The sequence below is a fragment of the Nerophis ophidion genome, linkage group LG02 (genome assembly GCF_033978795.1).
Source record: "Nerophis ophidion isolate RoL-2023_Sa linkage group LG02, RoL_Noph_v1.0, whole genome shotgun sequence".
Lineage (NCBI taxonomy): Eukaryota > Metazoa > Chordata > Actinopteri > Syngnathiformes > Syngnathidae > Nerophis > Nerophis ophidion.
In genome coordinates, this window is record NC_084612.1 from 61,588,246 (window position 1) to 61,614,598 (window position 26,353).

A 26,353-nucleotide genomic window follows, 5' to 3' on the forward strand; every position below is an offset into this window, starting at 1 on the left:
CGATGATATTATGTACCTTCGATCCCTCAGGCGGTACTGAATCAAAAACCGACATCAGTGTGTAAAGGATATCACCACATGGGCTCAGGAACACTTCAGAAAACCACTGTCAGTGACTACAGTTGGTCGCTACATCTGTAAGTGTGTGTTAAAACTCTGCTATGCAAAGCGGAAGCCATTTATCAACAACACCCAGAAATGCTACCGGCTTCGCTGGGCCCAAACCCATCTAAAATGGACTGATGCGAAGTGGAAAAGTGTTCTGTGGTCTGACAAGTCCACATTTCAAATTGTTTTTGGAAACTGGACGTCCTGTCTTCCAGACCAAAAAGGAAAAGAACCACCCGGATTGTTATAGGCGCAAAGTTGAAAAGCCAGCATCTGTGATGGTATGTGGGTGTATTAGTGGCCAAGGCATGGGTAACTTACACATCTGTGAAGTTACCATTAATGCTGAAAGGTACATACAGGTTTTGGAGCAACATATGTTGCCATCCAAGCAACATCTTTTTCATGGACGCCCCTGCTTATTTCAGCAAGACAATGCCAAGCCACATTCTACACATGTTACACAGCGTAACTTAGTAGTAAAAGAGTGCAGGTACTAGACTAACATGCCTGTAGTCCAGACTTGTCTCCCATTGAAAATGTGTGACGCATTATGAAGCCTAAAATACCACAACAGGGACCCAGGACTTTTGAACAACTTAAGCTGTACATCAAACAAGAATGGGAAAGAATTCCACTTGAAAAGCTTCAGAAATTGGTCTCCTCAGTTACCAAATGTCTACTGAGTGTTGTTAAAAGGAAAGGCCATGTAACACAGTGGTAAAAATGCCCCTGTGACAACTTTTTTGCAATGTGTTGCTGCCATTAAATTCTAAGTCAATGATAATTTGCAAAGTTTCTCAATTGGAACATTAAATATCTTGTCTTTGCAGTCTATTCAATTGAATATAAGTTTAAAAAAATTTGCAAAAATCATTGTATTCTGTTTTTATTTTACAAATTACACAATGTGCCAACTTCACTGGTTTTGGGTTTTGTATTTTATATAGTGAGATGAACATTGAATATTGATATTAAAAAGCAGCGAAGACAATCAAATCGTTTGTGCCATCATGGGATTGCTGCTTTTATTTATCGTCTTCTACCATTTTTATTGTGTTTTTTTTACTCCTTTTTTTTCTTTGATTGTCCTAAATGATCATAACTTTTCCTAGAAGAGACAAGTATCTTCCTCCTCCAGCTGCTCAATGCCTGCCTCTCCCCTATGAGGCAGAGCGATGGCAAAGTGGAGATAAAAATAAAAACATTTCTCGCCGCCTGATCCAGCTGATAACAGGCTGTTACCGTGGCAACAGGAAGGAAGTGGAATTGTTGCGGACCTCAGCAGTTGAAGAGTAACCACAAAGACGCGCTTTACAAGCCTGTGCGCTTCCTATTAATACGGTGTTTAGACAAGTCTTATCTGAGGCCTCAGTAAAGTGAACCCGGCTGCGCCACAGAGTCGACATGGAGACAAGGACATTAGGACATGTCCTCATTTCACCCCTGCTCATTTTCGACTGGGCGTACTGAGCATGCTACCAAACACGCATCGGCAAAACTCTCATCAAATATCCTCTATATCAGTCATCCTCAAACTGTGGTACGTGCACCACTACATCTAGTGTAGAGGTCGGCAATTTAAAACTTTTAAAGAGCCATTTTGGACCAAGGCAACACATGATACAGTGGGGCAAAAAAGTATTTAGTCAGCCACCGATTGTGCAAGTTCTCCCACTTAAAATGATGACAGAGGTCTGTAATTTTCATCATAGGTACACTTCAACTGTGAGAGACAGAATGTGGGGAAAAAAATCCAGGGATTCACGTTGTAGGAATTTTAAAGAATTTATTGGTAAATGATGGTGGAAAATAAGTATTTGGTCAACCATTCAAAGCTCTCACTGATGGAAGGAGGTTTTGACTCAAAATCTCACGATGCATGGCCCCGTTCATTCTTTCCTTAACACGGCTCAATCGTCCTGTCCCCTTAGCAGAAAAAAGGCCCCAAAGCATGATGTTTCCACCCCCATGCTTCACAGTAGGTATGGTGTTCTTGGGATGCAACTCAGTATTCTTCTTCCTCCAAACACGACGAGTTGAGTTTATACCAAAATGGATACATGGATGATACAGCAGAGGATTGGGAGAATGTCATGTGGTCAGATGAAACCAAAATACAACTTTTTGGTGTAATAATAATATTGGATTAGGTTTATATCGCGCTTTTCTATTGTTATATACTCAAAGCGCTCACAGAGAAGTGGGAACCCATCATTCATTCACACCTGGTGGTGGTAAGCTACATCTGTTGCCACAGCTGCCCTGGGGTAGACTGACGGAAGCGTGGCTGCCAGTTTGCGCCTACGGCCCTTCCGACCACCACCAATCATTCATTCGTCATTCATTCACCGGTGTGAGCGGCACCGGGGGAAAAGGGTGAAGTGTCCTGCCCAAGGACACAACGGCAGCGACTTTGATGTCCATAGGTGGGAAGCGAACCTGCAACCTCCAGGTTTCTGGCACGGCCGCTCTACCCACTACGCCATGTCGCCCCGTATAAACTCAACTGGTCGTGTTTGGAGGAAGAAGAATACTGAGTTGCATCCCAAGAACACCACACCTACTGTGAAGCATGGGGGTGGAAACATCATGCTTTGGGGCTGTTTTTCTGCTAAGGGGACAGGACGATTGATCCGTGTTAAGGAAAGAATGAATGGGGGCATGTATCGTGAGATTTTGACCCAAAACCTCCTTCCATCAAGGGAGCTTTGAATGGTTGACCAAATACTTATTTTCCACCATAATTTACAAATAAATTTGTGACAGTCTTCCTGCCATCGCCACGTGAGTTACAAGGACCTTTGACGCACGACACCTCGTAGCAGGGTTGACATATATTTATTGCTTCAATAAATGGCGTCTTTGTGTCCCAATCAGGCGCGCCACTTTCTACCGCGTCCTTGGCTGCTCGTCTTTGCGCACATTTCGGTGGCCGGGTCATGTCTTTTCTGGTCTCTCGTCGCTAATGTCGTTGCCGTGGTTTCTTCCTCCGTACTGCCTCTCGATCGTGCCCCCTTCGCCTCTCTTATGATCCAGCAGCAGATGGAGAGATTGTGAGCAGGTGTGTGTTGTACGCACCTGACTCGAATTGCAGCTCTTGTGCCGCTCCGCGTGCATCACGCCTCTCCTCTCCGCCGCATGCCCTGCCTCCTGGCCTCCATCTTGGCCAGGGCTGTCTCTCTCAGCCCGCTGTCGGCCCGTCGGCTGCGTCTCTCCACAAAATTCTTTAAAATTCCTACAATGTGAATTCCTTCTTTTTTTTTCACATTCTGTCTCTCACAGTTGAAGTGTACCTATGATGAAAATTACAGACCTCTGTCATCATTTTAAGTGGGAGAACTTGCACAACCGGTGGCTGACTAAATACTTTTTTGCCCCACTGTATAAGTGTCTATATTAGCTATAATAGTGTTACGATCCGCTGCCCGGATCGTTTGTTATTTGGATTTTTGAGTTTGTTTATGCACTTCCTGATTTCTTCTGTCGCCATGGTTGCATATTTGTTTCACCTGTTCCTTGTTTCCGGACTCTCACCTGTTTGTTGATTACCATCCTTATTTAAGCCTGCATTTTCTGTGACTCGTTCTCGGAACCTAGCCTTTGTTTCCCACAACAAGTGACGACGCTAACTCCCGACATTGGTAAACCTGTTTTTGTACTTGTTAGCTTCCATGCTATTCCTGTGTTTAGTTCCCTAGCTTCCATGCTAGCGCTTTTGGTTTGTCTTTTCTACTTAGCACCAGTGTTTTTGTTCTTAGCCTGTTTTTAGGTAAATAAACCAGCATTTCTTACCTTTATGCTGTGTCCTTGCCCGAACTGCATCTTAGAAAAAGCACCATAACCACCATGCTTAGTAAACGTCACAAATAGCATACTATTAAAAATTACTTATGTGTCGCAGGTTGAAGCAAATCTTCGTTAACAGAAATGTTGAATTTTTGTATTTATTCTACACATTTTTACAACATTATAAACCATTAATAAATCACAGGCTACTCAGAAGTAGAGATAAATCCTGGAAATTACTGGCTTTTAACGGCCAAAAGCATAGATGTGTGTGTCCAAGTTAAAGGAAACTGCAAGCTGTCTTTTAATAGATCTATTACAATCTTTGGCAAGCTAGGTAATGTTTGCTGTGGTCTGTAACAACGTGGCACACAAACAGCTATATAAAATGCAGCCAGTATTACATACAGATACACTAAATTACAAAGAGGATAAAAATAATAAATGAGCTCAAATATACCTACAAACGAGGCATAATTAAAGTTAAGTTAAAGTACCAATGATTCTCTCACACACACACTAGGTGTGGTGAAATTTGTCCTCTGCATTTGACCCAACCCTTGATCACCCCCTAGGAAGTGAGGGGAGCAGTGGGCAGCAGCGGTGCCGCCCCCGGGAATCATTTATGGTGATTTAATCCCCAATTCCAACCCTTGATGCTGAGTGCCAAGCAGGGAGGCAATGGGTTCCATTTTTATAGTCTTTGGTATGACTCGATTAGCACTCAAACAAGTCAATAACATCTACAAAGTGCAGCTTTGTGCATTCACGCACAGCATAAAACATTTGGTGGACAAAAATGAGACAAAGAAAGAGTGGAAGGATTTTATTTGTAAACAGACTGTTGCCTTTGTTCGTATTTTTCCCCATCTTTTTTATTTTCAATCTTCAGGGTAGCCACTAGGGCGGCACTAAAGAGCCGCATGCGGCTCAGGAGCCGCGGATTGCTGACCCCTGATCTGGTGGTACACTAAAGAATCCCTCAATGTTGTTTTATTTTGCTGTACTCAAACACAGTCTTACAGTTCATCTTGTGTATAATGTTACAGTGGTCAAAAAATATTCAATATACTTGTTAAATAAAACTTCTGCCTTGTTTTTAATGAATACTCAACCCTACTATGCTACTGTATTTTAATGTTGTTCATTATGGTGGCAATTTGATTACCTTATAAAAGGAGCGCTCTGCTGTTTTTTAAGGATCGTACCACAAAACCTTAGTCAAAGATCCTCTATAACAGATGTGTAGTGCTGTTTTTGGAAAATACTGCAAAAACCTTGGTCAAAGATCCTCTATGTTACAGGGAAACTCTGCTGTTTTTTGGAAATGACTGCAAAAAGCTTGGTCAAATTTGTTTCTGTATAAAAGGAGCACTCTGCTGTTTTTTTTAGGAACATACCACATAAAGTCAGTCAAAGATCCTCTCCATTGCAAAAATGTTCTGCTGTTTTTTTGGTCAAAGATCAACATCACTCAGCTGTTCTTTGGAGCGTACTAAAAAAAATCACTTGCCAAAGGTCCTCTTTATAACCGGAGCACTCGGCTGTTTTTTGGAATATAATGCAAAAACATTTGTCAAAGATCCTTTATATTACAGGGGAACTCTGCTGTTTTTCTTGGAAATGACTGGAAAAAGCTTGGTCAAATTTTTTTTCAGTATAACAGGAGCACTCAGCTGTTTTTTAGAAACATACCACATAAAGTTAGTCGAAGATCCTCTCCATGGCAAAAAATGTTCTGCTGTTTTTTGGTCAAAAATCAACATCAATTGCTGTCCTTTGGAGGATACTAAAAAAAATCACTTGCCAAAGATTCTCTATATAACCAAAGATTTTTTGGGGGAAATGGCTGGAAAAAGCTTGGTCAATTTTTTTTCTGTATAACAGAAGCACTCAGTCAAAGATCATCTTTATAACTGGAGCCACCTACTGCTTTTTGCAACATACTACACAAATACCAGTCAAAGATTGCCTTTATAACAGGAGCGCTCTGCTGTTTTTAAGGATCGTACAACAAAACCTTAGTCAAAGATCCTCTATAACAGACGTGTAGTGCTGTTTTTGGAAAATACTGCAAAAACCTTGGTCAAAGATCCTCTATGTTACAGGGGAACTCTGCTGTTTTTTGGAAATGAATGGAAAAAGCTTGGTCAATTTTTTTTTCTGTATAACAGGAGCACTCTGCTGTTTTTTTAGGAACATACCTCATAAAGTCAGTCAAAGATCCTCTCCATTTCAAAAATGTTCTGGTGTTTTTTTGGTCAAAGATCAACATCACTCGGCTGTTTTTTGGAGCGTACTAAAAAAATCACTTGCCAAAGGTCCTCTCAGCAGAGTGCTCCTCCAACCGGAGCACTCTGCTGTTTTTTGGAATATAATGCAAAAACATTTGTCAAAGATCCTTTATATTACAGGGGAACTCTGCTGTTTTTTTGGAAATGACTGGAAAAAGCTTGGTCAAATTTTTTTTCAGTATAACAGGAGCACTCAGCTGTTTTTTAGGAACATACCACATAAAGTTAAAGATCCTCTCCATGGCAAAATTGTTCTGCTTTTTTTGGTCAAAAATCAACATCAATTGCTGTCCTTTGGAGGATACAAAAAAAAAAAAACACTTGCCAAAGATTCTCTATACAACCGAAGTTTTTTTTGGGAAATGGCTGGAAAAATCTTGGTCAAATTTTTTTCTGTACAACAGGAGAACTCCGTCAAAGATCATCTTTATAACTGGAGCCACCTACTGCTTTTTGCAACATACAACAAAAATACCAGTCAAAGATTACCTTTATAACAGCAGTGCTCTGCTGTTTTTAAGGATCGTACCACAAAAACTTGGTCAAAGATCCTCTATAACAGAGGTGTAGTGCTGTTTTTGGAAAATACTGCAAAAACATTGGTCAAAGATCCTTTATGTTACAGGGGAACTCTGCTGTTTTTTGGGGAAAAATGAATGGAAAAAGCTTGGTCATTTTTTTTTTCTGTATAACAGGAGCACTCTACTGTTTTTTTTTAGGAACATACCACATAAAGTTAGTCAAAGGTCCTCTCCATTGCGGAAGGCTTCTGCTGTTTTTTGGAACGACTGTTTAAATATTGGTCAAAGATCTGTTCTTTAGAACAAACTAAAAAACACTTCCCGAAGATCCTTTATATCAGGGGTGTCAAACTCAAATAAAGAGTGGGCCAAAATTTAAAACTGAAAAAAGCCGCGGGCCAAAGTTGAACAAATTAACCTTTTAATAGGGACAAGTTTTGCAATGAATATTGAACAAGTAATGCTTAAATCGGGCAGCATGGTGGGACAGGGGTTAGTGCATCTGCCTCACAATACGAAGGTCTTGAGTAATCCTGGGTTCAATCCCAGGTTCGGGATCTTTCTATGTGGAGTTTGCATGTTCTCCCCGTGACTGCGTGGGTTCTCTCCAAATACTCGGGCTTCCCCCCATGGAACAGGCAGAGCTTATATAACGTAATAGTACAAAATCAACTTTCAAAAAACATCAGTGGTATATTAAATACAATTTAATTTATAAAAAATTAATGCCTCTTTTCTATTTGCTGCCTTCAGAGGGAAATATCAACATTAACTTTTCCCACAGGCTAATAAATTCGAAAATAAAATAAAAATGAGGTGGGCGGGGTTTGGTGGTAGCGAGGAGTGTATATTGTAGCATTCCGCTAGAGTTAGTGCTGCAAAGGTTTCTGGGTATTTGTTCTGTTATGTTGTGTTACGGTGCGGGTGTTCTCCCGAAATGTGTTTTGTCATTCTTGTTTGGTGTGGGTTCACAGTGTGGCGCATATTTGTAACAGTGTTAAAGTTGTTTATACGGCCACCCCTCAGTGTGACCTGTATGGATTTTGACCAAGTATGTGTGTGTGAAAGCCACATATATTATGTAACTTGGCCAGCACGCTGTTTATATGGAGGAAAAGAGGACGTGACGGCATGTTGTAGAGGACGCTAAAGGCAGTGCCTTTAAGGCACGCTCCCGATAGTGTTGTCCGGGTGGAAATCGGGAGAATGGTTGCCCAGGGAGATTTTCGGGAAGGGCACTAAACTTCGTGAGTCTCCCGGAAAAATCGGGAGGGTTGGCAAATATGAGTATTAGCGGTGAATGTGGTGTCACCGGCGCACCAGCTCTAATGTTAATTTGATATTGCCTCAAGGGCCAAATGAAATTAAACGGCGGGCCAAATTTGGCCCGCGGGCCAGAGTTTGACACCCATGCTCTATATCTTCTGCCAATTACAGGATTACACTACAAAAAGCTTGATTTTAGGTCAGTTTAATAACAGCGCCACCATGTGGTGTATCAGTCAGGAAAATAACAACACAATAGGAATGCATGTTTCCAAGACATTTTCACTCTTTAGTGTGCAGCAGCTGAGGAGCAGAAGACTTGCACAAATACATTTATTAGTGCTGGAAGAAACGAAGGCAGCTTCACTTGTTTGGGTTAAAAAGAGTTCAGGAGTGAGAAGTCTCTCTTTTAATTCTTCCACAAGCTCTTCTTCCCGAAGGAGGACAGCCTTTCTCCTCTGGCCTCATTGTGAGCCAACATGCCAAAGTCTTTGTGCAAAGACGCAGTAACACTCTTACGTAATGCTCCCCTCGGAAGGAATATCGGGTAAAAATGCATATTACTTGAACTCCATCTTTGTTTCACACGCTTTCTGCTGAGCCAGTCTTAAAGCAAGCCTGACCTTAAGGCTTGTTTCCTTCACACCGACTTGTTTATTCATAGATTTTTTTTTTTTTTTTTTTACTGCTCAGCTAAAAGAGAGAAGCGTATCCTTGTATAACCGCCTCCTACACTGGCATCAAACTGACCAAAAAAAATGGTGGAACATGAAGATGGTCTGTTGGAGATCCTCCAGGCATCCCGGCTCCACCGAGGGATGAGGATCAATGGAAGGTGAGGTCTGCTACTTGTGAACGTTTCAAAGAACAGAGAACGTTTACTTTCTGGGTTTTGTCTCGCAGGCCATCACTGCGTCAGCGCCCTCCGGAGACCACGCGTCAGGAACTCGCACGTCGGCAGAGGGTGTGACCCCAGGATGCAGGGACCGAAGGCGGCGTGCAGGTCAGAGATGTAACCCTTTACTTAAAGAGCAAAATCGAAACAAAAGCAGCGTAAACACATGCACACTGACTAAAGACACGAATCCAGCGCTGACAAGAAGCGACAGGTGAACCTAAATAGATTTGAATAGAAATGGAAAACAGGTGCGGTGGCAGGGGACTAAACAAAGTGAAGTTGCAGGGAAAAAAAACAAAGAGTTCAACAGGAATTAGAACCAGAAAAAGAGCACCAGGACAGGAAATGACACAGAAGACAGGAAAATAACTAACAAACTGTTATTTGTGGGACCCTGAAATCATTAAAGGGGAACATTATCACAATTTCAAAAGGGTTTAAAACAATAAAAATCAGTTCCCAGTGGCTTGTTTTATTTTTCGAAGTTTTTTTCAAAATTTTACACCTCCCGGAATATCCCTAAAAAAAAAGCTTTAAAGTTCTTGATTTTCGCTATTTGCGATCCGACTGTCCATTTCCCTGTGACGTCATACAGTGCTGCCAATACAAACAACATGGCGGTTACCACAGCAAGATATAGCAACATTAGCTCGGATTCAGACTCTGATTTCAGCGGCTTAAGCGACTCAACAGATTCCGCATGTATTGAAACAGATGGTCGGAGTATGGAGGCAGATAGCGAAAACGAAATTGAAGAAGAAATTGAAGCTATTGAGCGAATAGCTATTGACGCTATTCGGCCATAGCATTGGTGTACCTAATGAAGTGGCCCATAGCATGGCTGCCTTATTAGCATCGCCGGTAAAATGTGCGGACCAAACGATCCGGACTTTCGCATCTTGAGACACTGGAGCAACTTAAATCCGTCGATTGGTAAATGTTTGTTTCGCATTAAATGTGGGTATCTAGTTTCAAATGTACATACAGATAGCGTAAATAGCATGTTAGCATCGATTAGCTGGCAGTCATGCCGTGACCAAGTATGTCTGATTAGCACATAAGTCAACAACATCAACAAAACTCACCTTTGTGATTTCGTTGACTTTATCGTTGCAAATGCACCTGCAGGTTATCCATACATCTCTGTGTCATGTCTGTCTTAGCATCGCCGGTAAAATGTGAAGACACTCTGGCACATTCAATGGGGGTCTGGCGGCAGATTTCTTGCCAGTGGTGCAACTTGAATCCCTCCCTGTTAGTGTTGTTACAACCTCCGACAACACACCGAAGAGGCATGATGTCTCCAAGGTTCCAAAAAATAGTCAAAAAAACGGAAAATAACAGAGCTGAGACCCGGTGTTTGTAATGTGAAAATGAAAATGGCGGGTGTGTTACCTCGGTGACGTCACATTCTGACGTCATCGCTAAAAGACCGATGAACAGAAAGGCGTTTAATTTGCACAAAATTCACCCATTTAGAGTTCGGAAATCGGTTAAAAAAATACATGGTCTTTTTTCTGCAACATCAAGGTATGTATTGACGCTTGCATAGGTTTGGTGATAATGTTCCCCTTTAACGTCTTTCAGAACCCTAAGCAGAATTTTATTTTGGGCCTGTTCTTTTCAGTTTTTTTTCATGTGAAACAATTATTAGAGGCCTACTGAAACCCACTACTACCAACCTTTGTTCCACTCGTGTACAGCCTCCTTTATATTACATGTATCGAACAAAGTCAGAGTAGTAAGCAGCTGAGGTCGCCGCTTCGAGTACAGATTCATACTCCTCCGTATATACGTTTAAAAGATTCTGTCCACTTCTCGTAGCTTCACGTATCGAAGTTTAAAATGATAAACAACATTAAAGGCCTACTGAAACCCACTACTACCCACCACGCAGTCTGATAGTTTACATTTAAATGATGAAATATTAACATTGCGACAAATGCCAATACGGCCTTTTTAGTTTACAAAATTACAATTTTAAATTTCCCGGTAGTTTCTTGTTGAAAACGTCGCGGAATGATGACGTGTACGCGTGACGTCACGGACTGTTAGGAAATGTTATTGCTGCACACACACACAGCTAAAAGTCTTCTGCTTTAACGGCATAATTACCCGGTATTTTGGACATCTGTGTTACTGAATCTTTTGCAGTTTTTTCAATTAATAATGGAGGAGTCAAATTAGAAAGATGGAGTTGGGAAGCTTTAGCCTTTAGCCACACAAACACACGGTGATTCCTTGTTTAAAATTCCCGGAGGTGAAGCTTTACTATGTATCAGAGCGGTCAAGCGAACATGGATCCCGACCAAATGTCAACCAGCAGTTTTCGGTGAGGAAATTGTGGTAAAAAGTCGCCTCTTACCGGCGATCAGCTGAGCTTGTGCCGCCCATAAAGCTGCTGTTGTCTTCCCTGAGACACTGCGCGTCAACACACCCGTGGACACACCCCTCCGACTATCAGGTACTGTTAAATTCACTAAAACACTAGCAACACAATAGAAAGATAAGGGATTTCCCAGAGTCATCCTAGTAAATGTGTCTAAAAACATCTGAATCCGTCCCAATGCAATTGCGTTTTTTTTTGTTTTTTTTTTCTATTCCGTCTCTATAAATATCCTCAAACACGAATCTTTCATCCTCGCTCAAATTAATGGGGAGATCGTCGCTTTCTCGGTCCGAATAGCTCATTTTGTTGGAGGCTCCCATTAAAATCAATGTGAATATGTGAGGAGCCATCAACACGTGATGTCATCGTCTGCGACTTCCGGTAGAGTCAGGGCTTTTCTGTTGGCGACCAAAAGTTGCGAACTTTATGGTGGATGTTCTCTACTAAATCCTTTCAGCAAAATTATGGCAATATCGCGAAATGATCAAGTATGACACATAGAATGGACCTGCTATCCCCGTTTAAATAAGAAAATCTCATTTCAGTAGGCCTTTAAGTTAAAATTAAAGTACCGATGATTGTCACACAAACACGAAATGTGTCCTCTGCATTTGACCCATCCCCTTGTTCACCCCCTGGGAGATGAGGGGAGCAGAGGGCAGCAGTGGTGCTGCGCACATTTTTGACCACTCCATTTCACAAAATTGGTGCAGTTCAGCTAAATGTGTTGGTTTTCTGGCATGGACTTGTTTCTTCAACATTGTCCACACGTTTAAGTCAGGAGTTTGGGAAGGCCATTCCAAAACCTTAATTCTGGCCTGATTTAGCCATTCCTTTACCACTTTTGACGTGTGTTTGGGGTCATTGTCCTGTTGTAACTAACACCCAACTGCGCCCAACACCCAACCTCCAGGCTGATGATTTTAGGTCGTCCTGAATAATTTGGAGGTAATCCTCCTTTTTTCATTGTCCTATTTACTCTCTTTAAAACACTAGTTCAATGGCAGCAAAACAGGCTAAGGGCATAATACTACCACCACCCCGCTTGACAGTAGGTGTGGTGCTCCTGGGATTAAAGGCCTCACCTTTTCTCCTCCAAACATATCGATGGGTATTGTGGCCAAACAGTCACATTTTTGTTTCATCTGACATCACATGGACAAAGATAAGACCTTCTGGAGGAAAGTTCTGTGGCCAGATTTAGCTGAACTGTACCAATTTTGTCAAGAGGAGCGGTCAAAAATTGAACCAGAAGCTTGCCAGAAGCTGGTGGATGGCTACCAAAAGCACCTTATTGCAGTGAAACTTGCCAAGGGACATGTAAGCAAATATTAACATTGCTGTACGTATACTATTGACCCAGCAGATTTTATCACATTTTCAGTAGACCCATAATAAATTCATAAAAGAACCAAACTTTATGAATGTTTTTTGTGACCAACAAGTATGTGCTCCAATCACTCTATCACAAAAATATAAGAATTGTAGAAATGATTGGAAACTCAAGACATCCATGACATTATGTTCTTTACAAGTGTATACATACTTGCCAACCCTCCCGAAATCTCCATGCGGACCTGAGTGAGGACAGCCTGTTTTCACGTCCGCTTTCCCACAATATAAACAGCGTGTCTGCCCAATGACGTTATAACTGTAGAATGATCATGGGCGAGTTCTTGGGTTCTTATGTGGGTTTATTGTTAGGCAGTTTCATTAACGTCCTCCCAGCGCGGTAACAACACACAACAACAGCAGTCACGTTTTCGTCTACCGTAAAGCAGTTCATCTGCCGTAAACAGCCATGTTGTGACACTCTTAAACAGGACAATACTGCCGTCTACTGTACATGCATCACAAAACCTCCAGGCAACTTCAACCCTTTACTAATATCCTCCTCCATTTACATCCCATCTCCCCGGATTGTAAATAACCTAATGTAAATAATCGAATGTATTTCTAATGTATATACTTGTTCTTATGCTATCTGAAGTCACTATTTTCTCTGCTCGCTGTGCATATCCTACTAAGTAAGACCTACACTGTTTCAATGTCCATTTCCCTGTTGATGACAGAAGTACTGATATCAACCAAAGATCCTCATCCCACCCCCCGGATTGTAAATAATGTAAATAGTTCAATGTTTATACTATGATGATTAATTTGTGTGATGACTGTATTATGCTGCTAGTATATATTTGTACCATAAACTGATTAACGTGGACCCCGACTTAAACAAGTTGAAATACTTATTCTGGTGTTACCGTTTAGTGGTCAATTGTACGGAATATGTACTGAACTGTGCAATCTACTAATAAAAGTATCTATCAATCAATCAAAGCGGTGGATTGCAGCTGCCTTTAGCAGCGAAACACAGCCGGTTGTCACACCTATGGATCATGTTTTGTTTTGGTCATGTTCGGTTTAGTTTTTTGGACATTTAGTGCTGTTTTGCATTTCCTTGTTTGTCTTGTTACCATGCCAACTCATTAGTTTTCATCTGTCATGTCTGATCATCAGTTTGTATGGCCAAACTACCCTGAGGATCCCCAATCTCATTTGTTCTCAACGTTAAGCAGTGTCTGGCCTGGTTAGTACTTGGATGGGAGACTGCCTAGGAATATCAGGTGCTTTTGACCTTTGGACTCTTTAAAGTTCCTTTTTTTTCACTCCCTGTTTTGTCACCATGACGACCAATCAGTTTACCTGTCTTGTCTCACACCTGTTTGCACTTATCATGTTCATTATTTAAGCCACAGTTACCAGGTAGTCAGTCTGGCAACATCACCTCCTTCGGGCCCTCGATTATTTGCTTCATGCCTTGCTATGCTGTCCATTTTGTCCACGTACATTTTTGTTATTCATGCCACTGCGCAAGTGTTTTTGTTTCATGTTGTGTCCTGAGCAAGACACTTCACCCTTGCTCCTGATGGGTGCTGGTTGGCGCCTTGCATGGCAGCTCCCTCCATCAGTGTGTGAATGTGTGTGTGAATGGGTAAATGTGGAAGTAGTGTCAAAGCGCTTTGAGTACCTTGAAGGTAGAAAAGCGCTATACAAGTACAACCCATTTATCATTTATTTATGTTTGTAGTTTATAGCCTTTGTGCTAGTCTTTTGTTTCATAGCCCAAGTTTAGTACCTCCATTGCGAGCGCTTTTTGTTTGTTCCTGTTTTTAGTTTTAGTGTTAAAATAAAGATGTCTTTACCTTCAGGCCGTTTCCACTCCATTCGCTTTGCACCTCGGGAAAAAAACCCAAGACCAAGTCCAAGTCTGACACCGGTGTTTCATTGTTTGTTCTGAAGCTTTAACACCGAGTGGTCAAGCGAACATGTTTCTCTACGTCAACCAGCGAGTTTTTGGATGGGAAAATTGTGATATTAAATCGGCTCTTACCAAGAACTTCAGTGGATTATGGGACCTCCTCCTGTAGCTGTCAAAAAGGCAGCTGTGATCTTGGCCCCGCGGCTTCTCTCAGAGACACTGGCGTTCACCGCAGCCGTCCGACTTTGAGGTATGACTTTATAATCTCACTAAAATACTATCAACACAATAAGCAGATAATGGATTTCCAGAATTATCCCAGTAAATGTGTCTAAGTACATCTGAAACGCTTTTTTTTTTAGTTCTTCACTCTAACTTTCCTCATCCACAAATCTTTCATTCTCGCTCAAATTAATGTGGGAATCGTCGCTCTCTCGGTCCGAATAGCTTTTGCTGCTGGAGGCTATGATTATAAACAATGTGAGGAGCACTACAACCCGTGACGTCTACTACTTCCGGTAAAGGCAAGGCTTTTTTATTAGCGATCAAAGGGTGAGAACTTTATCGTCGATGTTCTCTACTAAATCCTTTCAGCAAAAATATGGCAATATCGCAAAATGATCACGTATGACACATAGAATGGACCTGCTATCCCCGTTTAAATAAGAACATCTCATTTCAGTAGGCCTTTAATGTCTTGTGCCTGCTGGGTTGGGCCTACTAAAAGTCTAAATTCCAGCGTCAAGACTTGATTTTGGACAACACTGCTGTAGGAGGTCCGAGATGTACACATTCTATAATATGAAACATTTTAAATAGTGATATCCCCACAAGGAGAACAGTGGATGTGCCATTTGTTTCAAACATTTCAATAATTATTCAGGAGGGGTGGTGTTTATTCCGGAAAAGTTTTAGTGGGACCAAAATATGAATCCATGTGTACTTTAAAACTGGTAAAGTACTCGATGATCAGGTACAGCTGCCTGATTGACAATCATAACCAATGTTCTCGGTACATACTAATCACATTAGCATTGTCACTGGCTGTTCTCATTCAAACACTCATTTTCTTTCTCACGCGCCTTGCTTTTTTCCGTTATATCACACCCAAGCAACCCCCGCTCTGACCCCTCCTTTCAGTTCCACCTCATTACAGTCCATTATCAGCCAGTGGAGGATACATGCAAAGTCTACAATGTCAATATTCTCTACAGGTGATGCATGATAGTGTGTGTGTGTGTGTGTGTGTGTGTGTGTGTGTGTGTGTGTGTGTGTGTGTGTGTGTGTGTGTGTGTGTGTGTGTGTGTGTGTGTGTGTGTGTGCGTGTTCTTGTATGTCTACCCTTCTTGAGACATCAACAAGAAAAAGTACCGGTGAACAAGTTAGGACCGAAATCAAGGTTCCAAAACAGAAAAAACATCGCATCTAATAGAGAATGTCTCCTTTGCACCCGTGGTGGTGAAATCTTTTAAAATTAGGGTAGTCCCAAAAAGGAGGGATTTTTCTAATTGACTGTGTTTCGGTTTTAAAAGTGCTCCCCCTTTGGTCAACATATGAAATAACAAGTGTGTGTATACATTTTAAGTGCTCCCCCACTGGCCAACATGTGTAATAACAATTGTGTGTAAAACAAATGAAATGGGCCCCCTTTGGCTGAAATTAGGGTAGTCCTAAGAAGGAGGGATATTTCAAATTTACTGTGTTTCGGTTTAAAAAGTGCTCCCCCTCTGGCCAACATGTGTAATAACAATTGTGTGTAAAACAAATTAAATGGGCCCCCTTTGGCCGAACTTAGGGTAGTTCCAAAAAGGAGGGATTTTTCAAATTGACTGTGTTTTGGTTTTAAAAGTGCTCCCCCTCTAGTCAACATATGAAATAACAAGTGTTTGTATACATTTTAAGTGCTCCCCCTCTAGCCAACATGTGTAATAACAAATGTGTGTAAAACAAATTAAATAGGCCCCCTTTGGCTGAAATTAGGGTAGTCCCAAAAAGGAGGGATTTTTCAAATTGACTCTGTTTCGGTTTTAAAAGTGCTCCCCCTCTGGTCAACATATGAAATAACAAGTGTGTGTATACATTTAAAGTGCTCCCCCTCTCGCCAACATGTGTAATAACAAGTGTTTGTAAAACAAATTAAATGGGCCCCCTTTGGCCGAAATTAGGGTAGTCCCAAAAAGGAAGGATTTTTCAAATTGACTGTGTTTCGGTTTTAAAAGTGCTCTCCTCTTGTCAACATATGAAATAACAAGTGTGTGTATACATTTTAAGTGCTCCCCCTCTGGCCAACATGTGTAAAACAAATGTATGTAAAACAAATTAAATGGGCCCCCTTTAGCCAAAATTAGGGTAGTTCCAAAAAGGAGGGATTTTTCAAATTGACTGTGTTTCAGTTTTAAAAGTGCTGTCCCTGTGGTCAACATATGAAATAACAAGTGTGTGTATACATTTTAAATGCTCCCCCTCTGGCCAACATGTGTAATAACAAGTGTGTGTACAATAAATTAAATGGGCCCCCTTTGGCTGAAATTAGGGTAGTCCTAAGAAGGAGGGATATTTCAAATTTACTGTGTTTCGGTTTAAAAAGTGCTCCCCCTCTGGCCAACATGTGTAATAACAATTGTGTGTAAAACAAATTAAATGGGCCCCCTTTGGCCGAACTTAGGGTGGTTCCAAAAAGGAGGGATTTTTCAAATTGACTGTGTTTTGGTTTTAAAAGTGCTCCCCCTCTAGTCAACATATGAAATAACAAGTGTGTGTATACATTTTAAGTGCTCCCCCTCTGGCCAACATGTGTAATAACAATTGTGTGTAAAACAAATTAAATGGGCCCCCTTTGGCCAAACTTAGGGTAGTTCCAAAAAGGAGGGATTTTTCAAATGGACTGTGTTTTGGTTTTAAAAGTGCTCCCCCTCTGGTCAAGATATGAAATAAAAAGTGTGTGTAAAAAAAAAAAATTAAATGGGGCCCCCTTTGGCCAAAATTATAACAAAAAATATATATAAATATGTATATAGAGACAAACTGTTTGTCACCGATTCTGTTCAGAACTTTTATGGACAGAATTTCTAGGCGTAGTCATGGCGTTGTGGGGTGCTGGTTTGGTGGCTGCAGGATTGGGTCTCTGCTTTTTGCCGATGATGTGGTCCTAATGGCCTCATTTGGCCAGGATCTTCAGCTTTCACTGGATCGGTTCGCAGCCGAGTGTGAAGCGACTGGGATGGGAATCAGCACCTCCAAGTCCGAGTCCATGGTTCCCGCCCGGAAAAGGGTGGAGTGCCATCCCCGGGTTAGGGAGGAGATCTTGCCCCAAGTGGAGGAGTTCAAGTACCTCAGGGTCTTATTCACGAGTGAGGGAAGAGTGGATCGTGAGATCGACAGGCGGATCGGTGCGCCGTCTTCAGTAATGCAGACGCTGTACCGATCCGTTGTGGTGAAGAAGGAGCTGAGCCGGAAGGCAAAGCTCTCAATTTACCGGTCGATCTACGTTCCCATCCTCACCTATGGTCATGAGCTTTGGGTCATGACCGAAAGGACAAGATCACGGGTACAAGCGGCCGAAATGAGTTTCCTCCGCCGGGTGGCGGGGCTCTCCCTTAGAGATAGGGTGAGAAGCTCTGACATCTGGGAAGAACTCAAAGTGAAGCCGCTGCTCCTCCACATGGAGAGGAGCCAGATGAGGTGGTTCGGGCATCTGGTCAGGATGCCACCTGAACGCCTCCCTGGGGAGGTGTTTCGGGCACATCCGACCGGTAGGAGGCCACGGGGAAGACCCAGGACACGTTGGGAAGACTATGTCTCCCGGCTGGCCTGGGAACGCCTCGGGATCCCCCGGGAAGCGCTGGATTAAGTGGCTGGGGAGAGGGGAGTCTGGGCTTCCCTGCTTAGGCTGCTGCCCCCGCGACCCAACCTGGAATAAGCGGAGGAAGATGGATGGATGGATAGAGACATACTGTAATAACTTGAAGTAAGTAATGAAGATTTAAAACCAATTACAAACAAACAAAAAACGTAAAATTAATGAACTAAAAACAGTCTTTCTCAAAATGTGTCGACTTCTATCTTATAAAATTGGGAACGATTCGTCATTGTGTTTCTGTAATATTGCAATATTGTCTCGTAAAATTATGACTTTTTTCTTTAAAATGACTACTTTTTAATGAAAAATGGCAACATTTTTCATACAAAATTCTGACATTTATCACAATATTGCCAATTTTTCTTGTAAAATAGAGACATTTTTTGAGTAAAATTATAATTTTTGTCATCATTTTGCTCAGTAAAATTCCGATTATTATTATGATATTGCCAAAATGTTAGTTTTCTTATGAAATTGTGACTTTTGTCATCATTTTTGCTAAGTAAAATCCCGATTATTATTATAATATTGCCAACATGTTAGTTTCCTTATAAAATTGTGACTTTTGTCGAGTAAAATTACGGCTCTTTTCATAAAATTGCCCCAAATTTAAGCTTTTTCTTGTAAAATTGTGACTGTTATTGAGTAAAATTCAAATTTTTATCATAATTTGCACAAATGTTCAGTTTTTCTTGTAAAATGTTGACTTGCGTTAAAAGTAAAATTATCATTCTGCCAAAATTCAAAGTTTTTCTTGTGAAATTCCAACTCATTTTTCACAATAAGCTTTTTTATGCTTGCATAGTTTGTATATATTATTAATGTTGTGAATACAAATCTTTATATATCTAGAAAGGGTGGTTCTAAAGAGGTAGGCATTTTTCAGAGGTCTCAAGAAGGTAACAAATACACAAACGTGGGTGTGTGTGAGTGTGAGTGTGAGTGTGCGTGTGTGTGTGTGTGTGTGTGTGTGTGTGTGTGACAGCACACTTAATGAGCAACAAATCTACAAATCACATGTTCAGTCTGTGCTACTTATTGGCAAAAGATGATTCCCAGCTCGTCCTTTTGGGGTTTAATGTGATTGTGCAACCACACACGCACACACAGACACAGACACAAAAAAACCCACACACTGCTTGATTTGCATCACTCACTTTGGTGACAATTTGGGGTTTTTGGGGCCCTGTAAAAAATGTGTTGCTATTTGATGGATAACTTCCTTTGAAATCATTATTATTACTTTTTATTTCTGCTTAAAAAATTGTTTGAATGTTTAATATATTTTTGCATGATTAGACAATATTTAAGTTAACTTAATTTGCGATTAAATGGAGTACATACATATTTTTCCCCCAAAATAGAAATAAATAATACATTTAGTAAGAAAAGTTACAGTACTTTATTGATACATATTATTGAAACATATTGATACATTTTATTTCCAGACTTTCGAGGGCCAAATGAAATGACGTGGCTCTAGAACGGTGTTTTTCAACCACTGTGCCGCGGCACACTAGTGTGCCGTGAGATACAGTCTGGTGTGCCGTGGGAGATTGTCTAATTTCACCTATTTGGGTTAAAATTGTTTTCAGACCAGTAATTATAGTCTGCAAATGATGTGTTGTTGTTGAGTGTCGGTGTTGTCTCGAGCTCAGCAGAGTACCCGTGTAATTCTCTTCCATGTCAGTAGGTGGCAGCTGGTAGCTAATTGATTTGTAGATGTTGGAAACAGCAGGAGGCGTTGTGCAGGTAAATTTGTGTCTAATGCTTAAACTGTCATGATCCACGTCTTGGATCAGGACATATTCTGGTTTTGGTTCTGTTTATCACATTCTGTCTAATATTTGTCTTCATCAGTTCTTTATGGCACTTCCTAGTTTTGTTTCCGTTGTCATGGTTACCCATTTAGTGTCACCTGTCTCTGCTTTGATCATGCGCACCTGCCCTTGATTATTTATCTCCCTAGGCCCGCCTTTGTTTGACATTCAGTCTTGGACTCTTGTTTGCTCCCGCGCAACAGACGACGTCGCATTCCAGCATTGTGGTAACTATTAGCGCTCGATTAGCTTCCACGCTATTTTGTTTGTTCTTTTCCCTAGTTCTCACGCTAGCGCTTTCTGTTCTTTCTAGCTTCCACGCTAGTTCTGTTGTTTTGTTTGTTATTGCCTTCATGCAAAGTGTTTTCTTTCCTAGTCTGTTTTATAGTGTTCTTTAGTGTATGAATAAATCATTATCCTTACCTTGACGCTGTGTTCCATCTTTGCTGCACCCACGAGAGAACTCGTCACCACAACGCCACCGAGACGTCACATAAACCAAAAATAAACAAAAAGTGAGTACCCCTAAGAAAAGGCATTGAAGCTTAGGGGATGGCTATGCAGAACGAAACTAAAACTGAACTGGCTACAAAGTAAACAAAAACCGAATGCTGGACGACAGCAAAGACTTACTGTGCAGCAAAGACGGCGTCCACAATGTACATCCGTACATGACATGACGATCGACAATGTCCCCACAAAGAATGATTAAAACACCTGAAATATTCTTAATTGATTAAAACAAAGTAAATGCGGTAAATATCGCTCGAAGGAAGACATGAAACTGCTACAGGAAAATAACAAAAAAAGAGAAAACGCCACCAAAATAGGAGCGCAAGACAAGAATTAAAACACTACACAGGAAAACAGCAAAAAAGTCCAAATAAGTCAGGGCGTGATGTGACAGGTGGTGACAGTACACCTACTTTGAGACAAGAGCTACAGTGATCATGTTTTAAAGTCATATCCAACAATTACGACGAATTCTTACTGTCAACTGAGTTTAGTTTTTTTATGATTTATGCTGGTGATGTGCCTCCGGATTTTTTCAACGCAAAAAATGTGCCTTGGCTTAAAAAAAGGTTGAAAAACACTGCTCTAGAAGAACCCGACCGTCAGACTCAAAGGCACAATCAACGCGAGCTCTCGATGAACAGCATGAACGCTTCCTCTCTGCCTCGCCGTGAAACCGGACACCATCATCATTAGCCGGACAGGAAGCGCCGGTGGTTAGCAGGTTAATGGTTCATGGCATCTATTTTCAGGTTAAGTGTCGCAACCCGATATGTCGGGCAGCTGCGCTCGCCGACCTAAGCACTCGGCAGGGACGGCAGTCAGAATGGGTTCGGCCTGGAGAAGGACTTTGACAAGGTAGTAAGGCCGCCCACAAAACGGGTCATTCGGAAGAGACAGTCAGAAAGCGGTGTAAACATCATCTAAGAAAAATGTTGACAAAAGAACCACCATCACATGTTATGTAAACCACGAGGAAGTGTTTTAATGTACAAAACAATCTAAAGACCCTTTTAAAGGCCTACTGAAACCCACTACTACCCACCTCGCAGTCTGATAGTTTATATATCAATGATGAAATATTAACATTGCAACACATGCCAATACGGCCTTTTTAGTTTACTAAATTGAAATTTTAAATTTCGTGCAAAGTATCCTGTTGAAACCGTCCGTATGATGACACATGCGCGTGACGTCTCGAACTGTATCGGACATTTTTTTCCAGCCCTATCCAAGCTTTGATTGCATAATTACAAAGTATTCTGGACATCTGTGTTGCTGAATCTTTTGCAATTTGTTCAATTAATAATGGAGACGTCAAAGAAGAACGATGTAGGCGGGAAGTGTGGTATTGCAGCTGCCTTTAGCAACACAAACACAGCCGGTGTTTCCTTGTTTACATTCCCGAAGGTGAAGCTCTACTATGGAACAGAGCGGTCAAGCGAACATGGTTCCCGACCACATGCCAACCGGCAGTTTTCGGTGATAAAATTGTGGTAATAAGTCGGCTCTTACCGTAGACGTGAGCGGAGCTCGCGTCCTCCCGCAGCTGCGGACTCTCTTACCTCCTCCCACCGGAGACATTGGCGGTCACCACACCCGTGGCCACACCCCTCCGACTTTCAGGTACCATATAATCCCACTAAAACACTAGTAACACAATAAGCAGATAAGGGATTTTACATAATTACCTTAGTCAATGTGTCAAATAACATCTGAATCGCTCCCACTGCCCTCGCCTTTTTTTTTTCCTAGTCCTTCACTCTCACTATCCTCATCCACAAATCTTTCATCCTCGCTCAAATTAATGGGGAAATCGTCGCTTTCTCGGTCCGAATCGCTCTCGCTGCTGGTGGCCATGATTGTAAACAATGTGAGGATGTGAGGAGCTCCACAATCCATGACGTCATACGCACATCGTTTGCTACTTCCGGTACAGGCAAGGCTTTTTTATTAGCGATCAAAAGTTGCGAACTTTATCGTGGATGTTCTCTACTAAATCCTTTCAGCAAAAATATGGCAATATCGCGAAATGATCAAGTATGACACATAGAATGGACCTGCTATCCTTGTTTAAATAAGAAAATCTCATTTCAGTTGGCCTTAAATATGAGTTTATTCTCACCAATAACAAGTGCAGTTTTCTTGGTAGAAAAAAACCATATGAGACATTTTTGCTCAATATGTTGAAAAATATTCTTAAATTAAGTAAATGCTAGTGCCATTATCTTTTTCCAATCATTTTGGAACTTGCAAGCCTACTTCGTTTTTGTACATTACTACTTGCCTTAGTTTTGAGGCAATGCATGATGGGAATCCGGATGTGGGTTGGCATTGTCTTGCTGAAACAAGCAGGGGCGTCCATGAAAAAGACGGCTCTTAGATGGCAGCATATGTTGTTCCAAAACCTGTACAGTATGTACCTTCCAGCATTAGGGGCGCCTTCACAGATGCAGATGTGTAAGTTACCCATGCCTTGGGCACTAATACCATACCATCACAGATGCTAGCTTTTGAACTTTGCGTCGATAATAGTCTGGATGGTTCGCTTCCCCTTTGGTCCGGATGACACGATGTCGAATATTTCCAAAAAACAATTCGAAATGTGGACTCGTCAGACCACAGAATACTTTCCCACTTTGCATCAGTCCATCTTAGATGATCTCGGGCCCAGAGAAGCTGGCGGCGTTTCTGGATGTTGTTGATAAATGGCTTTCGCTTTGCATTGTAGAGCTTTAACTTGCACTTACAGATGTAGCGACCAACTGTATTTAGCGACAGTGTTTTTCTGAAGTGTTCCTGAGCCCATGTGGTGATATCCTTTAGAGATTGATGTCGGTTTTTGAGGGATCGAAGGTCACGGTCATTCAATGTTGGTTTCCGGCCAATGCAGCTTACGTGGAGTGATTTCTCCAGATTCTCTGAACCTTTTGATGATATTATGGACCATAGATGTTGAAATCCCTACATTTCTTGCAATTGCACTTTGAGAAATGTTGTTCTTAAACTGTTTGACTATTTGCTCACGCAGTTGTGGACAAAGAGTCGTACCTCGCCCAATTCTTTCTTGTGGAAGACTGAGCATTTTTTGGGAAGCTGTTTTTATACCCAATCATGGCACCCACCTGTTCCCAATTAGCCTGCACAAATAAGTGTTTGATGAGCATTCCTCAGCTTTATCAGTATTTATTGCCACCTTTCCCAACTTCTTTGTCACGTGTTGCTGGCATCAAATTCTAAAGTTAATGATTATTAGCAACAACAAAAAAAAGGTTATCAGTTTGAACATCAAATATTTAGTTTTTTTGTATATTCAACTGATTATGGGTTAAAAATTATTTGCAAATCATTTTATTCCGTTTATATTTACATCTAACACAATTTCCCAACTGATATGGAAACGGGGTTTGTATAATAAATACTTGAAAAAATATATACACCCCCCATCTCCCGAATTCTGAGGTCTCAAGGTTGGCAAGTACGGTTGGACTCCAGGGTGAAAAGCAGTTTTTTTATTGCGTATTTTATTCCGCCTCGATCCCCTTCAGTGTACAGGGGGCGAGGCCGTGATGTCAAAAATGAGCTGTTGAATGACGAGGCGAGGAGGGACCATGAGGAAGTGGTAAATGTCGAAATAGAGGAGCAGAAAGATATCGCAATGTTCGTGGGGGCGGGATCGCAGCACGCAGGGACTCAGTGACTGGTGTCAGGACGTGAGAAACAACAAGTGCCGACACAGCCCGGACCGAGCAGAACTGACTTTGATTGTTTGGCTTCGCTTTTTGACCCGAGGACAAAGGTTTTGGGAAAAAAAAAATGATTTATCGAAACTTTGTTTGTGCTTCATATTAGTTTATTTACACTTCTGTGACCTTGGCTGTTTTTTTTATTGAATTATACGAATGGCCGGTCAAATGAGGTGAAAGCAAATATTTGTTGTAATTCAACCCTTGGACCACAGAAAAGACTGAAAAAGTGTAAATATGAGAAGCTATTAGTGCTGTCGAATAGTTGTTTAAAAATCAGATTAATCACATTTATGAATTTGGAATAATCACAATATTATCACTCAATAATATTGTGATTATTCCAAATTCATAAATGCTTCACGGTGGCAGAGGGGTTAGTGTGTCTGCCTCACAATACGAAGGTCCTGCAATCCTGGGTTCAAATCCAGGCTCGGGATCTTTCTGTGTGGAGTTTGCATGTTCTCCCCGTGAACGCGTGGGTTCCCTCCGGGTACTCCGGCTTCCTCCCACTTCCAAAGACATGCACCTGGGGATAGGTTGATTGGCAACACTAAAATTGGCCCTAGTGTGTGAATGTGAGTGTGAATGTTGTCTGTCTATCTGTGTTGGCCCTGCGATGAGGTGGCGACTTGTCCAGGGTGTACCCCGCCTTCCGTCCGATTGTAGCTGAGATGGGTTCACAGTGTGGCGCATATTTGTAACAGTGTTAAAGTTGTTTATACGGGCACCCTCAGTGTGACCTGTATGGCTGTTGACCAAGTATGCCTTGCATTCACTTATGTGTGTGAAATGCCGTAGATATTATGTGATTCAGCCGGCACGCAATGGCAATGCCTTTAAGGTTTATTGGTGCTCTGTACTTCTCCCTATGTTCGTGTATCACTCTGTACAGCAGCGTTTTAAAAAGTCATAGATTTTACTGTTTGAAACTGATACCGATAATTTCCGACATCACATTTTAAAGCATTTATCGGCTGATAGAGTTGGCATTCTAGTTTCAAGCATGTTTTACTCAATATAGGTCATAAAATCTCAGCAACAAGCTGTAGTATCTTACTCAGATAATTTAAGACCTAAACCCTTAAAACAAGCAAAACAGTCTAACATCAAATCTGCTTAATGAGAATAATTATCTGATCAGACAGAAAATGAGCAAATATCACCCTTATTTGAGATATTTAATCTTACTTAGATTTCAGTTTTCGCAGTGTAGTCCCACGCACTCGCACTGGAAGTGCTAAAATTTATGCAGCCAATCTCTACCGTATATGGGTGATATCTCTACCATAGTAATCTCTACCGTATATGGCTGATATCTCTACCATAGTAATCTCTACCATATATGGGTGATATCTCTACCATAGTAATCTCTACCGTATATGGGTGATATCTCTACTATAGTAATCTCTACCATATATGGGTGATATCTCTACCATAGTAATCTCTACCGTAAATGGGTGATATCTCTACCATAGTAATCCGTACCGTATATGGGTGATATCTCTACCATAGTAATTTCTACCATATATGGGTGATATCTCTACCATAGTAATCTCTACCATATATGGGTGATATCTCTACCATAGTAATCTCTACCGTATATGGGTGATATCTCTACCATAGTAATCTCTACCGTATTTTAGTGATATAACTACCATAGTAATCTCTACCGTATATGGGTGATATCTCTACTATAGTAATCTCTACCGTATATGGGTGATATCTCTACCATAGTAATCCGTACCGTATATGGGTGATATCTCTACCGTAATGATCTCTACCGTATATGGGTGATATCTCTACCATAGTAATCTGTACCGTATATGGGTGATATCTCTACCGTAATGATCTCTACCGTATATGGGTGATATCTCTACCATAGTAATCT

General features: G+C 41.3%; 1 long non-coding RNA gene across 1 annotated transcript in view; it reads left to right on the plus strand.

Annotated features, from left to right (window-relative positions):
- The window catches only part of LOC133543449 (uncharacterized), a 70,030-nt gene that overhangs the window by 20,251 nt on the left and 23,426 nt on the right, over window positions 1–26,353 (plus strand). The window contains exons 5-6 of the long non-coding RNA XR_009804381.1: window positions 8,672–8,813; window positions 8,882–8,981. This is a non-coding gene — a long non-coding RNA (uncharacterized LOC133543449). The remainder of the gene's footprint in view (window positions 1–8,671; window positions 8,814–8,881; window positions 8,982–26,353) is intronic.